We start from the raw sequence: 10184 nt of genomic DNA on the forward strand, positions 1-10184 counted from the left end.
TGCGGCCCCTTCCCTCTCCGCTGCCTGCTTTTAGACTCTGTCGCAGCTTTTGGCGACCTTCTCGCGGGCTCCGGCCTTTGTCCGCGGAGTTACGGGAAACTCCGTCACGCTCCGTGAAAATGACATTTCTGCGGCTCTCAAAATCGCAGTCCCTCCTTAACGATATGCTACGCAACCGTGATCGGCACATCTTCCTTACGGGGCGGCGGGGCGACGGTATTGATGAAAAGTGGGAGGGGAAGGGAGAACGCGCATCTTCTACCCAAAGTGATCAGCAGGTCTTTACCGCGGTTTGCCCGGGGGCAGCAGAGAGGTACCAGCGCCGCACACGGGTGCTACGAGGAGCTTGACAGCACGGACACCGCATCCTCAAACGGCTGTTTGAGGTGGCGGCAAACTTCCGTTACACAAAAAAGGCTGGTTCATCCATTTAATCACGTGAGTGGCTGCACAACTGTCTTCGAAGCTTGTTCCTCGGGCTCCCCATAATACATTCATAGATGGGTTGGCTCCTTCCTTGTACGCGCTCCCGGCACTCATCCAAGAGGTGAGAAATGAGATGGGTTTTCTTGCAACTGAATGGTACGCTGTCTTGTGTTGTATGTCAGCAACTGTAAAGGTTTGCTGGGAGTCTTGAATGGAAAGGAGCTGAATTAAAAATACCAAGAAATGTTTGTTTCAGGGCTTCTGAAGCCTTTTGTTTACTTCCTGCATAGCAGCACCTTACTCAACTGCAACCGTTTCTGCCCCCGGCAAGTTTCTGCAGCATGCAAACACACCCGGGTGTGTTTTGTGGCACATAAACCTGTGCATTATTGCAGTGTATTTTTCAAAGACCATTTTTGGGGTACCACTAGGCAAACATCCAAAACGCTCCCCTATGCAGATGAGGTGACCCGTGCTAACATTAGGACTCACCTTTCCTACAGGGAAGTAGTAGCTCTGCTGCTGGAACAAAGCGTTACTTCATTCCACGGACCTGAAAGTTTGGTTGTCAAAGTTAAAAAAACACAGTGGAAGCCTTTAGTTCTGATTTTTGGATGAGGAGCCTGAAGTTCTTGATTTCAGAGCATCTGACTCATTCAGAGTATAACAATCACATTATGTATAAACTGCATAATTTCAAACATATTTTATTACCTAATGGCTCATATTCCATATATCACTTGCACATCATGCAATCATGCAGTTACGCCAACTTCTTCCTAAACTTTTCTTGGGAGTCCTTGCCACGTTATTTTTCCTTAAGCACAAAGGTCTAAACAAGCCTCAGGTTGAAAATAAGAGCAGCCCAGATTAGGAAGCCAACTTTTGTTCATGTAAATACAAATGTTTTGAGAAAACATTGAGAAATTATCTTGAGAAAATAAATATTTTAAAGTAATGGTTACCTACATGGAAGAAACTGCCCAGGCTGACATCAGTTCTCCAGGTTAGCTTTCAGAATAATTCCAGGACACTTTTACATCTATGTGATAATACATTTCATACAATATGAAGATTCTAAAGCATTCAACTGGAAACAGACAACTGCCTTAACTCAGGTTGTTTACCCTTACTTGAAATTGTAAGGGTAAAAATGCTGAATTACAGGATGTAATTCAGTTTTGGTCACTGAAAAATCTCCTAGTTGCTTAGGAGTTAATCCACTGATGTAAACTAAACTGACTAGTGATGCCAGGCACTGGGGGGGGGGGAGAAACGACAGGTTGGCTAGAACTCCTGGGGCTGAGCAGCTGCACAACAGCTTGTGCCAACACCGGGGAGGGACCATTCAGGTCTCAGAATATTCTAAGCAGCGAGGAGCAACTTTCTTTGGCAGTGGTGCCATCCTAAGGTGCCCCCTCACCCCAGCGTAACATACAGCCCAGCACACAGAAAATCCAACCGCAACAGACCCAGCGAGATTCCGGGAGAGTCCCAAGGAGAAAATTTATCTAAAAGCTTGGGAGATAACAGGTGATAGAAGAGAGTCTTGCCTCATCAAGGAAAAGTTCCGCAACCTCCAGGTCTGAGTGCAGCCAGATGAGTATGCTCACTCAGCCTTGTGAGGCTTTACATCAAACTAGTTTTCTTTGTCTGATAGTTAGTAACTGAGAGGGAGCTGAAAGGACCACTTTCTTGGTGTAAAAGCAGAGCCTACCATAGAAACAGTACTGCTCCACTGCCAGACAGCAATCCTCTATTTCCGAGTGAGGAGAAAAAGAACAGGTGCATTTATTTTTCCACAAGGACTGGCAAAATTCCCCCTTTTAAAGAAAAGATGTCCATTTGCTAGAACTGCATTACGCATTCAGAAAACAGAAGCAGGCGGTATGTTTCACACCATGTCTTTGAAGACTAATATTAATCTTTTATGACAACTGCTGTAAGGGAATTGAAATTGAGTATGTGAACAGCTCTAGCCACCTAGTTACAAACTAGCTCCTAGCAGTTAGCGTTTTGGTAACAGCGTAGTCCCTAACCCTCCAATCATAACAAGAACATTGATTAAGTCCACATTACAAAATCTGACAGAGATTATACCTGTTAAATATTCCTATAGTATCTTTGGATACAGTTTAAGCAAGCAGAAAGTGGTGAACAGACGTGGGATGTTTTCAAAGGGATTTTAACATTGGTAGAGGTGGTAAAAATTATTATATAAGGTTCTGTTTTGCAAATAGGTCCACCGAATTAGAAGAGTAAGCAGAGGCTTATTTCTACTGTTGGCTCCATGTGTCTATATTTCTATCAGAAGGACACTAGGGCCAATAGGACACAGGAATCAACCACCCAAGTTGGACCAGTTTCAAGACTGAAGCTCTGGATACTTCTTTGCAGCTTTTTACAGGAGGAGGGGCGCTGTTGGTGCTTCACTTGTACTTACTGCAATAGCAAAAATAGAAGATTGCTGCAAGTCTTCTAACCAGTCTGTTGTTCTGTCAATTGATTTTGAAAGATGAGTATTAAAATTATTCGATATTCTATTCTATTTATTTTTCCACAAGGACTGGCAAAATTCCCCCTTTTAAATAAAAGATGTCCATTTGCTAGAACTGCATTACGCGTTCAGAAAACAGAAGCAGGCAGTATGTTTCACACCATGTCTTTGAAGACTAATATTAATCTTTTTATGACAACTGCTGTTAGAGAAATGCTGTTGCACTGAAGCAAGCATAGGAAGTCCCTGCAAGATGTAGGCTAAAGACACAGTGCAGATAAGCTCTAAAGTCACTCGTTGAACACATTGCACAATAAATGTTGTCATAAGGATTATGTGAATTCCTACAGTAGCCAAATTCCCTGCAATTATCGCATTATATCTCATTCTACAACTATAGTCACAGTGAGATTAAAAAGAAATATTCACTGTACTCTTCATAAAGCAAGTAAAGGGCTCCTAAGTACCTTGAAATTGGCCATTCCTAGCAGGATGTATTATCACTAAATCAGCTGTCCTCTTCTCTCCACTTTCGATTTTCTTAAGCAACCTCACTGCAGCTGGTGGCAGAAGCTATCTCCTGGCCCCTTCAAACGCCATGAGCCCCTGTTTTTTGCAACTCATGGAAAGAATAAAGCTAGCCAACAGGAGATACTGTTTTATTGCACATCTTCACCACTTTTTCTCCTTCTGTACTGGTCTTTGTAAACAGAGGACTGAGTATTAGCATGGGGGGAGCACCCACCAGCATGCAAAGGAACTCCCTCTCCACTCTCAAAAAGCACCTCTGACAAACGTGCCCAGCCTACAAGCCCATCTCTGGGCAGAAGTGGCACGCTCTGCACCAGGTAGTGGCCACCAGGACCATGTAGGCTGAGCTGACTAGCTTCCTCTCTGTGCTTGGACTGCTACCATCTCCACAGACAAATGAAGAAAAAGGCCCAAACCAAACATGTCAGAGAAGCAGGAATCAACCTGACAGCTGGCAGAGGTACATGAACCCTTCTTCAAACCATTACAGCTTTGAAACCACGGGCAAAGTTCAGGTGAGTGGAGAGATAAACAAACATACCACACAGGCAAGAACAGGGACTGCTTAACCAACAGCCTGTTCTTCTGTCAAACAGGTCCGGCTGACTACAACCATTTCTTCCCTACATGCTCTTCATATGCCCTTGTGCGTGTCCCGTGGCCACCGGGTCACCACAGCCAGCTGGTTGCAGCTGAGGAGTCTGCAGGCAGCTCCCGCTCTGCACCAGCCTCTGCGCCAGCTGCGCATCCTTGCCTATGTCTAACAGTGCAGCAAGAAGTTCCCATGTCAACAACCTTTAGGAGTAGAGTTGTTTTCTATATAATGGCTCAAAAGACCAGAAACAAGGAACCTCTCCACAGGTGGGATCTGCACAGCGTGCAGTGGGAAAATCTATCCAGTCTCCGTCCAGTGCTGAACGAATGCATAGCGCCCAGCATCAGAAGGTACATAATGTTTACTCACTATCTATGTTCCTCTTTTTATTCTGTCTTATTAAAATGACTATTTTATTAAGCCATTTTTTGTTGGACCTTTCGTGCTGAGATGTAGAAAGAGCCCTGCACCACCTCCCTCTGTCTGGCACTTCACCCCTCCCCGGGGCAGAATACTTAGTAATTACAGGATCATTGCATTCAGCGACAAGCTGCTGATACTGGAGAGTGTGATGGGAAAGAGGGATTTTGGTGGGTTGACCCCAGCCAGCAGCAAAGCCCCCACCCACTTGCTTGCTCGCTCCCCCCCAGCAGGATGGGGGAGAGAATCAGAAGGGTGAAACAGAAAAAAAAAACCTCAGGGGTTGAGATAAAGTCAGTTTAATTAAAGTGGAGAAAAAGAACAAAAATAAGTGATGCAAAGGCAATCACTCACCACCTCCCACCAGCAGACCAAAGCCCAGGCCCAGCCAGTCTCCAAGCAACAGCTGCTTCGGAAGAAACCTCCGCCCCCGGCCCCAGCCTGCTTTTATTGCTGTGTGTGATGCTACACGGTCCAGCACGTCCCTTTGGTCAGCTGGGGTCAGCTGCCCTGGCTGTTTCCCCTCTCATCCTCTTGCCCACCCCCGGCCTATCTGCTGGCAGGGCAGAGCAAGAAACAGAGGCGGCCTTGATGCTGTGCAAGCACTGTTCAGCGGTAGCTACAACGCTGGTTCGCTATCAATACTGTTTAGGTCACAAACCAAACACAGCACCATACGGGCTGCTACGGAGAAAGTTAACTCCACCCCAGCCAGATCCAGCACAGGAAGTGAAATGCAATTTGGGATATCCTTAAACTGGCTTTATCTCTGAAGAACAAATGAGGGTGCACGTGCAGGGTCTTAAGTCTCACCAGAACTATCCTTAGCTTTCTCCAACTCATTTTCTCTCTCTCTCGGTGAAGCTTTGGAGTGGCTTGGAAGCAGAGAGAGAAAAAAAAAAAAAAAAAAAAAAAAGATACAGAAAGTCTAGCTTCATCATGATTCAAAGTACCACCATGTGATCTGGAGTCAATAGCATTACAGCACCCAAATTGTTTTTTCTTTCTCTGTTCCAGGACAAGGACAAAGTTCTTCTGGTGGCACTTATGCACTGTAGCACACTCCTGGTTTGCTTTTGTTGAGATAAGCTCAGCATCTGTGGTACACATAAGAGCATCTTCTACACATAAGAGCAGAACAAAACAAATGTACACTGCCCTTACCAGGAGCAAAGAATACAGTAAGGGGGAAAAAACCCCAAACCCAACATTATTGCATGAGTAACAATTGAGTCCAAGTCAATAATCTAGATGAGACAGGCACAAACATGGCAGTCTGATTTTTCTGAAACCCCAAGGAGCTGCAGTTATAGGTCCTCTTTGAATAATTCAACATTAATCCCAGAGAGAAGCTGAACATCCTCCCGCATCCTCTGAGCCCTCCAGCCAGCACCAAAAGCACAGGCAGCCTTAAGGTGGCCGCCTCCTGACCCCAGTGTGATTTGAACACACAACCTTCTGATCTGGAGTCAGACGCGCTGCCATTGCGCCATGAGGCCATGACAATGTCCATTATCCCCTGGCTGTGGACACCCAAGTCTCCAGCACTCTTCTGTCCAGGTGACATTTCTATCAGCCTATGCTGGCAGTGTCCCTCAGCACCCTCTGGTCCTTCGATGTCCTTGTCATTTCAGACGCCTTTTGCCAGGCACGCTTGGAATACGCACCCACAAGACTCCTGCTGGCAAAAGCCACGTGGAGCACTAAACAGAGTAAGGGTGGGAGGGCCTCCTACAGCAGCCAAGCTGCATAAGATGCCTGTCATACTCTTAGCACCCCCCTCTGCCACAAATGTCTCACAGAAGAAAGCAAGTGAAGCAGACGGGCCACTGTCAGTACAGGTTTTAGTCTTAAAAGCACGTTTGCAAAGGATCTTTGTTTCAGACAAGGAAGCGCAAGCTTTTTCTCTCAACAAAAATAGCCAAAGAATCAGATTTCCACACCCTTGGGTTTTTATATTACTGCCATTGCTCACTGATTCAAACCTTGCACTGTTAGAGCACATATCGTTTATCCTACACCTGATGTTCCCCAGTGTTATTCCCCATGTTTGCTTAAATCCACCCCATGTTTTCCACAACCATAGTAAGTGCTTTCCACTAATTCAAGGTGAATTTAAACTGCCTATACAGAAAAACACTCCAGTTGTCTTCTCTGGGATAAATTATCCTTGAAGCTACAAGGAAGGTATCTAAGCATGAACATAGCTGCAGTTTGCTCACAGGAAACTTTAGCTACAGTTCTTTACAGCTTCTGGAAAAGCAAGTAGCATGTCCTCAAATGAACCATTCTGTCTTTCATCCAACTTCCAGCCTCTCCAGCACAGGCTCTTTTATCAAATTTTGTAGAAAAATACTGTTTCCAGCACACTCCCACACACAGGGCACGTTTAATCTCTGTGTACAAAACACACGTTCTGGTCTGGACCATGAGGTACGTTGAAGAGAGCCACAGAAGGCTGTGGGATCTGAACATGCAGGGTCAGATCACCATCCTTGTGCCACAGAGGTTGCCTCCTCTTACTCTCACAGTGGAGGCTGGCAGAGCCTTATCTGTTACACACCGCATTTTCTTCAAGAAAGCTCCACCATGTACATTTGACACCCAGAGTAAGAAGTAAGACTGCAGGGTGATTTGAACACAGCCTCCAGATCCAGTGTTAGGCATGCCACCAGTGGGCCACAAGACTGGAGAAACAGACCCTGCGCCCTTTTGCACTCAGGAGAAACACCTCCAACTCTCTCCTATAGCCTTTCAGGAAAGGAAGCGCTCAATGAATGCTCCTCCACCCTCACTGTCCAAAGAGATTAGGAACAAGGCTGGAGCAGAAAGCAGCACGTGGAGTAGCATTTCTTACCAGCCATGCCTGGGAAACATAGATAGGGAATTCTGGATCGCCACATAATAATTTGGTCGAGAGCAGCTAGATGGGTGATTTCACAGAGCGACGAATTACACACAGCTCTTCAGAGAGCCAAAGGATGCCACCCTGCCAGCCTCTGTAGTCGAAGTATCTGCAGCGGACTTTCTGCTGCTCCTACATCTATCCCCAGTGAAGAATACTTACAGGGAAATCTGTACCCTTTTTTCTGTTACAGCTACGTCGCAATACATGGTGCCCATAGTACACACAAGGAACTGCGTGTATAAGGATATAGAGAATATCCTTAACCCTGTTGGTTTTCTTTCTGGAGAAACTTGCAGAAAGGGACTGACTGAACAAGTTTCACAATAAGGGGATTTGTGAGCAGCAGTCCCAAAAAGCAACACTTTCACTGAAGGCAGAGCACCTCCATCAGGGATCAAGTTTCCCCACCACTGGAATTACACTTTTCTCTTTTCTCTTCAAAGATACAGAGCCTGAAATTTGAACCATGCACAAACACCGAAGCTTTCAATACTCACCTCCAACGACTTGTCTTTCAAAGCAGCACTACAGTTGTCAGACACCACTGCCCAGAATGCCTTTGCCCCATGCCTGAAGCATTTGCATTTCACTCACCACATCTTTCCATGCTTTTAAATAACAGTAGCTTGTTACTTCTATTGATGTTACCAGATGAAAGAAAAGTGATGTCTTCACCAGTAAGTATTCCAGTGGAACAAGCTTTCTGTTAACTACACTATGCTGAGTCAAAAGAAACAGGTAAATGTTAATAGTTTGCTTGCAAGAAACATCAGCACCTTTTAGGATTTCAGCATATAAAAGCTGATGACCTAGCAAAGCCAGAAGCTTTTTCTGCTCATTGTGTCCCTCTGAACAATTGTAAAGTGAAGCTGCAAAGTGAAGCAAGAGGAGCTTCCTAAGATAGAGGGAAACACCAAGTGCAGCATGACTCAAAGACCCAACCCCACAATTTGGTAGCAAATCACCACTGTGACTGTGGTGCAAGAACTATCTTGTATCTAGCTCTTTTCTCTTCAGAGAAAACTTTTACAATTGACCATGCCTCTGCCAGGAAGAAAAAAAAAAAAAAAGGCAAAACCCAAAAATTTGCAGTGTGATTTGCATCTTGCATTCTGATCTACAGCCAGAGAAGCTGCCATGGTGGCGCAAGAATATTCACCTGCTTGTCTCCTTCCAGGAGTAAATCTCCTGTTTTCTTTCTTACCACACATGTAATATTAGGCTTTTTTTCGAGACGCCCTCTCTCTGTCCTCACCTCCATTCCAAAGCGGCCCTGAGCCAGACATGCTTAGAGTACGTGACCGGAGGATTCCTGACCCCTGGTATATAAAATCTCATTTGTCAGCAAAGAGGAGAAGGAAGGGACTGTGTGTAACATCCAAACAACAAGAGTACAGCATAGCATCGTGTAGTAGTGGCATTGAACTTGCAGCTTAGGATGATAATTATTTCCTATCCTGCTACCCTGATTTCTCCTTCCAGCATTGGAGGGACTGGAATTTCCCTAGGAAAAAGCAAGAGAAACACGCTTTGGATGCCATTTGAGCATAAAAGCACAATGTGAAGGATTCACAGCACAGGCTTGCAATTCTGAAATAGGATGGAAACAGATGGATCCCTAGTGTCTAGGTCACCCTATTTTTTATTTTTACTTCATATCCTTCATACCAAGAGGACATAGTTAAACAGAAAGTGACTAAAGTCTAAGCTTCTTACTGAAAGAAAGTAGCATAGAGCATATTTTGGCATGGAAAATGAATTTATATTGTAAAATCTTCTCTTTTGTTCCTCTCTCTAACCCCTTCAAGACCTGGTTTTGTATTCATTGTCACCATGAACTTCTTGGCACCCTTTTAGTAAATGAAGTACTCTTTACTTACAGCAGTGAATACTCTTATGAGCACCAGTAGCACTGGTTGTTTACTGGTTCTCAGCTAAACCTCTGCTTTTGAAACCAGCAACACAAGAAAACAAAGCCAAAAAATATTTTTGCTTAGCTTCCCTTAGCCCATGGATGCACACCTATCATGGATGTCATGGTTTAAGCCAAATCAGCTACTGGGGACCTGGGCAACCCCAGATGGGACCAACAGATGCTCCCCTCCACCCCTCTTCAAAGAGAGAGGCAGAGGAGGGGAAGAGACTTATGAGTTTAGAAGGAACTAAACTACTTTAATGAAATATTAATAATAAAATAAAAAAGAAATAATGAGATATATACAAAACCGTATCAGCCTCCCAGGATGACAGTCACGACACCGGCTGGCACTGGGGCAGTCCCAGACTGGACTCAGTGATGGATGGGAACTGGATTCCGGATCTGCATTCAGGATCGTGATCACAGGCAGATGAACAGACAGAGTCCTCTTCAGACACAGGCCTTTGAAGAAAGAGGAAGAGCTGACCCTCTGATCCCTCAGCTTTTCTACTGGGCATGAGGCAGATGCGATGGAATACCCTGTTGGTCAGTTTTGGGTCACCTCTCCTGTCTGCTCCTCCCCGCAGGTGGGACCCCAGTATGCTTTTCCGCTTCCGATGCTCCAACGGGGCAAATAACAAAGTTGGTTGGCCTTGAGTGTTACAGCAATAAATCTAAGCAAGAGCCTCTCTGCATACCATGGCTGGGCATCAACTAAAAACATTGGTCTTATCACTCTGAGAGAGTGAACACTGTCTGCACAATATGCTGTTAATTTCAGTAGTTAGAAGAGGCTTAGCTAAGAAGCAAAGTTACTGAACAAAATTGGTCCTGTTTTACCTCAAACCAGGACAATGGATTACTGATTTTAAAATATGGCTCATCTTAC

The 10184-nt window shown here is 45.0% G+C and overlaps 1 non-coding gene across 1 annotated transcript; it reads right to left on the reverse strand.

The window, feature by feature from the left end:
- Nucleotides 1–5896: 5896 nt before the first annotated feature.
- Nucleotides 5897–5968, reverse strand: TRNAW-CCA. The gene has a single exon. It is a non-coding gene; the product is annotated as a tRNA-Trp (tRNA).
- Between the last annotated feature and the right edge of the window lie 4216 nt (nt 5969–10184).

The sequence above is a fragment of the Charadrius vociferus genome, unplaced genomic scaffold, assembly GCF_000708025.1.
Source record: "Charadrius vociferus isolate BGI_N301 unplaced genomic scaffold, ASM70802v2 scaffold51, whole genome shotgun sequence".
In the NCBI taxonomy this organism is placed as follows: domain Eukaryota; kingdom Metazoa; phylum Chordata; class Aves; order Charadriiformes; family Charadriidae; genus Charadrius; species Charadrius vociferus.